Genomic DNA, 6,854 nt, shown 5'->3' with positions numbered 1-6,854 from the left:
GATTCTGACTTATAGCAATCCTAAAGGACAGAGTAGAACTGCCCCACAGGGTTTCCAAGGAGCACCTGGTGGATTCGAACTGCCGGCCTTTTGGTTAGCAACTGTAGCTCTTAACCACTACGCCACCAGTGTTTCCAGTTAAGTAGACAGGTAAGGCAAAAGGGAATTATATGAATTGAACTGTCCAGAGTCAACCATGGAAGCAACATTTCTGCAATATCTCCAGGCTCAAGTTCACATGTTTGGATTTAAATATTTATGCAAAACTCGAAAAACCCAGCCTTTATTTACCGTTTTAACTGCACCAATGTTTCCTCTTAGTACCTTCCTTGAGAAGAGCAGTACCATCTCTTGGTAGCCACAGTACTGATTCCTTCCAAACAAAAACTAGTTTTATACATGTTATATGCATGAATTCACAAAATAGGACATGGAATGGTGTTCTTATTTGGTGCTTGCTTGTATGGTATTTCCTCAGCGCTAACCTTACCCGGGTAGCGTAGTAGTTAGGAGTTCGGCTGCTAACCAAAAGGTCTGCAGTTTGAATCCACCAGGTGCTCCTTGGAAACTCTGCGGGGCAGTTCTACTCTGTCCTATAGTGTTGCTATGAGTCGGAATCAACGCGACAGCAAAAGGTTTAACCTTAAAAGCACTTGATTTTATTATCAAATACGCGTAAACCATGCCATAAACTCACTGCCAACTCATAGCGACCCTATACAACAGAGTAAGCTACCCCATAGAGTTTCCAAGGCTGTAATCTTTACAGAAGCAGACTGCCACATTTTTCTCCCATGGAGCAGCTGGTGGATTTGAACTCCGGACAGTTTGATTAGCAGCCAGGCACTTTAACCACTGTGCCACCAGAGCTCCTTAAACCATATCATACTGATGTATATTTACATAAAGAAGCAGATTTTCACTTTCTCTTATTATATTTTATGGAGAGTGATTGGAGTTAAATTGACCTATTTTGTCTTTCATTGTCTTTGTACTGTTGATTTTATTTCATTTTATACTTGTTTTTCTTCAGAGAGTCAAGTATACTTCTCTAATGCTTTTAGATGTCAACAAACTAGCAGATTTTATTATTAACTTCGCTCTCTTCGGTGGACTTAAGGAGTTCATACAATGTAAGTAAAAGCAATGTGCACGTTATGAAAGGCAATATAAGACCAGTTTTTAGCTCTCTCTTCCAATCAGATATCCTGTTCCAATCTCCTACCATATGGAAATTCTGGAGATCTTTGCAATAAAACGTCATCGCCTAAGATAACCTACGAGAAGACTTTCTTCTTGTATCCAAAGTGCTTAACTCATGCAATTCCTTAATGCTATAAAGTTATACTCCTCCTTTCCTGTTAGGACTTTACTATTCTCTTTATGAAATGAGTATACTTTCTGTGAAAGATTTGAGTTGTAAAATACTTCCTTTAATAATTAATAATACCTACATTTTTATAAGACAAATGTTTGCCTTTGAAATTGCTAGTGCTTAGCTGATACTAGAAATAATTTTTTTTCTAACTGAGTGATTTTTTGAAAATAATCAGCAAAACTTTCACATAACCTGTGTTTTTAAAATTCTAGAAATATTTATGCACTGTATATGACTGGATAATATTTTGGGGTATTAATTTGTGTTTATTTCTTCTGCCTGGATTTTTTCCTTTTCCTTTATCCCAACTCAGACAGTTGGTTGGCTCTGTGTTTCGTTTCCTCAGAGGAGATATGTGATGACGTTGAATGAAAAAGTAACCTGTAAAATATTCTGGATTTTGTTTTCTGATGGTCTCAGTATGGAGAAGATAGGTTTTGTGGGGAAAAGAAATTCTGGGAGAATCAGGAAGGTGGTAAGTGTTTCCCTCAGCCTCAAAAGACACTTTCTTAGCTATGGAAGAAAGAGAGATGTATGTACCCTGGAATGTAAGAAATTAGGGTTCTATTTTCTGACAGTGTCCTATGGTGGCAGTGATACCCCAAAGAGGAACAGATCTAGAGGGTATCTTGGGATAGAGTAACAGGATCAATGTTTTCACCTCACATGTGATCACGGTACCCAAGTGAGACACGAAGTGGACAAATCTTCCAGACTGGATGGATAAGCATGAATAGGGAAATGGGATATCTCTGTAAGCAAGTCTGCAGACGGCTGACTGGTAAACAGAGGGACTTCCTCACCTCACCCAACTGCACTGATCTGGTGTAAGTTCAAGGCATCTTGAACAGGATGCCAAATTCAGGATTGAATAGAAGTGCCAACAAGATAAATTTCTTCCAATTTAGTAGACTAGTTATCAGAAAATCAAGTTGATTTATAGAAAATATGTTTTCCTCATGTCTTAGTTTGTGAGCTGAGATTTATAATTGTAATGCAAATTATCAGAAACAGGTCATATTATACCACAAAGTATTACTCTATTTGAAAATATATTGTACTATTTATATTTTTCATATATTATTCAATCATATGTTTTGAGGGAGAGAGTAGGATGTTTTTAAAATAGCATTCATATTTTATCTTCTATTCAGGTTCAAATAGATATCACCATTTTGAAGATGACAAAATTATATCTAACTGAAGCTAAGAGTATTGTTTTGTTGCACAGTATGTTTTGGTAAAAGCCTAGAATCAGTGCTTAAAGACATGCATTAATTTTAGACCAATGGCATCTGAAGAAAATCATAATGTCTAAAGGTTTCAATGAGCATCTTAGATTCTACAGTTTTTTCTTTATTTCAAAGGTTGAGCTGTTTATAGTCTTCTGTATTCCTTTCCTCTCAAGAGACCAAATGCTTCAGAGAAATGACCTTCTAATGTGGTAAATTGAGATCTAACTACTAATTACTAATTGTTATTGCAATTCTTGACCTGATCTCTAGAGCTGGAAATCAAATCCTTGTCTCTGGAGTGTAACTAGATCTAACAGGCGGCCTCTGAGTTGAGGCAGAGAAAGAGTGTTAGCAATTGAGTGACTTTAAAGTGTTACCTTAATGAACAGAGTCCGATGTAATGTATTTTGAAGCTCAAACTTGGTGAATGTACTTTCTTTTTCACCGACAGTAGTTTAAATACAAAATTTCTCTATTCCTTTATTTAGAGTGAAGAAGCACATTGGTGAAAAAGGTATAAGAAAGTTCCCCATTGGTACCTCTTTAATAGCTTCAAGCTGCTAACAGTTACATTGTCCCGAAGTATGGGGTGGCACATGTTATGGTTAACTGATTAGTACAGAGCATCTTGACGTACAGACATTTTTTTGTTACTGACATCAGCCATGAAAATGTATTTCCAAGCAATTAAGCCTTAACTCCTGCTGGTTTGGAAGCCATGAACCTTCAAATTCCCGTTCAAATTACTCAACACCTACCACTGGTAGAAAAAAAATATACAACTTCATTAGTAAAAGCCACAAAGAAATCTACTGGTAAGTTTTTAAAGTTTCTTTAACATGGGAAAAATGCAAAAGTGTTCAGATTGTAAATTGACCTCACTTTCTTTTTTCATAACTCTAAGGATTTATTTTATGAGGTCTTAAGTTTAACAACATACTTCAAGAAGAATGTGGACAGCAAAATAAATACATGAAAGGTTATATATAGCTGGGCAGGGAAAAATCCAGGGTAAATGAAGTAGAATCATTCCAAGACTGTGTAGTTTCAATTTCTTTCAGATGCTTACATAAACTCAATATTCGCTTGACAACCCCCAAATCAGAAAAGTTGGATATTGGATAAACAGAATAATTACTGACTGATTCCCATTATTTTTACGGAAAATTTCTTCTTCTTCCCCTTTTCACTCTTCCAGAAGTTTGTTAAGTATTGTGGAGATATTTATGTATGAATCTGGTTTCTTGTCTCTGGAAGGACCATAGCAGGAGGTGGGAATGGAAAGGAGATCTCATTATTAATTGTTTTGCATAGTATTTGGGGAGTGTTATGGTAATATATGGAGTCTCTGTGTGGTACAAATAGTTAATGCTCTTGGCTGCTAACCAAAAGCTTGGAGGTTCAAGTACACCCAATGGCACCTAGTAAGAAAGGCATGGTGATCTACTTTCCAAAAAAAATCAGCCATTGAAAGCCACATGGAGCACAGTTTCTACTCTGACACACATGGGGTTGCAATAAATCAGAAACAACTTGACAGCAACTGGTAAGAAATGCAGATATATGTTTCATTCCAGGGGATTGTATTATTCTTTTTTGTGACCCACAAATCAAATTATTGTAATACTCCATAGCAGATTTCCTTTCGCAAGGGTAGAACTATGCCTTCAAAACATGTATGATGATGTTAGATGAACTAGACTTCATAACACGTCAGTTGATTGGGAATGGACTCTGTGACTTTACCGTGCTATTGAAAGAGGAAGGCACTATTGGTGAATTTCCTGTTCCAGGATTATGAATATCTGACTTACATACAACCTGTAGTTATGAACCAAAGCCCATAAAGCCTATTATATTAAAAATTTGAGGTACATACAATAGTTCCTAATAAAAGAAAGGGAACTACTATGTGACACACATCAACATATTATTGTTATTATTACTGTACTATAAAGTTAAAGATGTTTTAGCATATCTGGAAGTGTTTCTTTAATGTTTTTATGCTTAGAAAGATACACATATACCATATTCTAAGACAAACAAACAAAAAGAATGAACAAATATGTCTTGGAAGAATTACAGCCAGAATGCTTCTTATAAGCAAGAATGGCAAGACTTTGTCTCACATTCTTTGGACATGTTATCAGGAGGGATCAGTCCCTGGAGAAGGATATCATGCTTGGTAAAGTAGAGGATCAGCGAAAAAGAGGAAGACCCTCAATGAGATAGATTGATATAATGGCTGCAACAATGGGCTCACGCATAACGATCATAAGGATGACACAAGACCAGGTAGTGTTTTATTCTGTTGTACACAGGGTAGCTATGAGTCAGAAAAGACTCAACGGCACCTAACAACAAGACACACATCTGACTAACTGATGTTAGATATGAACTGTACCTAACTGTTCCAACTTACGTATAAGTTCGACTTAAAGACAGATTTAGGAATGGAACTCCTTCATAATCTGGCCTGTACTTTGTGTTTATAGTGTATTCCTTAATACTAATTTTCAATTTTCATTCCATATGTAAACTTTAAATAGTTCTTACTTTTAAAGAAAATCAAATGCACCATTATAATGTAAAGCCCTTCATAGGTAAATTTTCTATTTTTTTAAAAATGGAATATTTTCAGTATATAAACTGCTTAAAATGCTATGAAGCAGGCCTACTAAGCGATAGGACCATTCTGTTAAACATACTCTCATTTAGGTTTTAACTTTGGATTTTGTGTTGTTAGTCTTCTATTCTCACAAAAATGGCATGTTATCACGTTAGCTTTTCAGATGGAAATTATTAAATATACACAACCAAATTATCTTGATTAGGGTTTAATGAGGAGATCATTCTAGGGTAAGAAAGTAGAAGATCTATGACGAAACTACAACAATGTAATTATCTCTGGAAAAGTAAGTCTCTATTTTAAGCATATCTTTTTAACTGACTGCTGGAAATTATGACATTAGCCATGGAGATGACCCACACTAGTGAGTTAGTTGATCATTATAAGAACTGATCATAACAGTTTTAGAACATAGCCAAAGCTTGTCTTCTGTTTGCACTTTCTCCATTGCTGCTTTTATCCATTCCTTTTTTAATGTTCTATTAAATTTTTCATTAAAATCGACCTAAGCTATTTCGTAGAATTTAAACATACAAAAAAAAGTGAAGATTCCTCTCAAGAAACATAAAGTCTTCTCAAGGAGCTATAACAAGTATCCTAACTTTTAATTCAAAACTTGGCCAGACAGTAAAATGTAAGTGCCAAATGAGTGGTATGGATAATAAGGACTTAAAAGAAGAGAGATCTCCTTTATAGATGAGTTGCTTCTTTAAAGGTTCAGAGAGGACGTAAGGTTTTAGTTGAGTGTTGGATGATGAATGGAATTGTCATTCCTGGAGATGAGTAACTCTAACTGTGTAGGGGAAGTGGTAGGGACACAGGAATACTTTGAGATACACTTTTATTATAATAATAATTAAAGGAGAATTTTATTGAAGCCTGATTATTGAGGGCACTGAATAATAGTTTTTTAGCTTTTTTTAATTGTATTTCAGATGAAGGTTTACAGAACAAATAGTTTATCATTAAACAGTTGATACATGTATTGTTTTATAACAATGGTTAACAACCCCACAACATGTCTACACTGTCCCTTCTCAACCTTGGGTTCCCTATTACCAGCTTTCCTATCTCCTCCTGCCTTCTAGTCCTTGTCCCTGGACTGTTGTGCCCTATTAGTCTCATTTTGTTTTATGGGGCTGTCTAATCTTTGGCTGAAGGGTGAACCTCAAAAGTGACCTCATTACTGAGCTAAAAGGGTGTCCAGGGGCCATACTCTCAGGGTTTTTCTAGTCTCTGTCAGGCCAGTAACTCTGGTCTTTTTTTGTGAGTTAGAATTTTGTTCTACATTTTTCTCCAGCTCTGTCCATGACCCACTGTTGTAACCCCAGTCAGAACAGTCAGTGGTGGTAGCCGAGCACCATCTAGTTGTACTGGATTCAGTCAGGTGGAGGCCTTGGTAGTTGTGGTCCATTAGTCTTTTTGGACTAATCTTTCCCTCGTATCTTGTTTGCTTCATTCTCCCTTGCTGCCAAAGGGGTGAGACCAGTGGAGTATCTTAGATGGCTGCTCACAGGCTTTTAAGACCCCATACGCTACTCACCAAGGTAGAATGTAGAACATTTTCTTTATAAAGTGTGTTATGCCAGTTGAGATAGATGTTCCCCGAGAC

This window comes from Trichechus manatus, unplaced genomic scaffold (genome assembly GCF_000243295.1).
Source record: "Trichechus manatus latirostris isolate Lorelei unplaced genomic scaffold, TriManLat1.0 scaffold00003, whole genome shotgun sequence".
Lineage (NCBI taxonomy): Eukaryota > Metazoa > Chordata > Mammalia > Sirenia > Trichechidae > Trichechus > Trichechus manatus.
Note: the sequence above shows the minus strand (reverse complement) of the source record.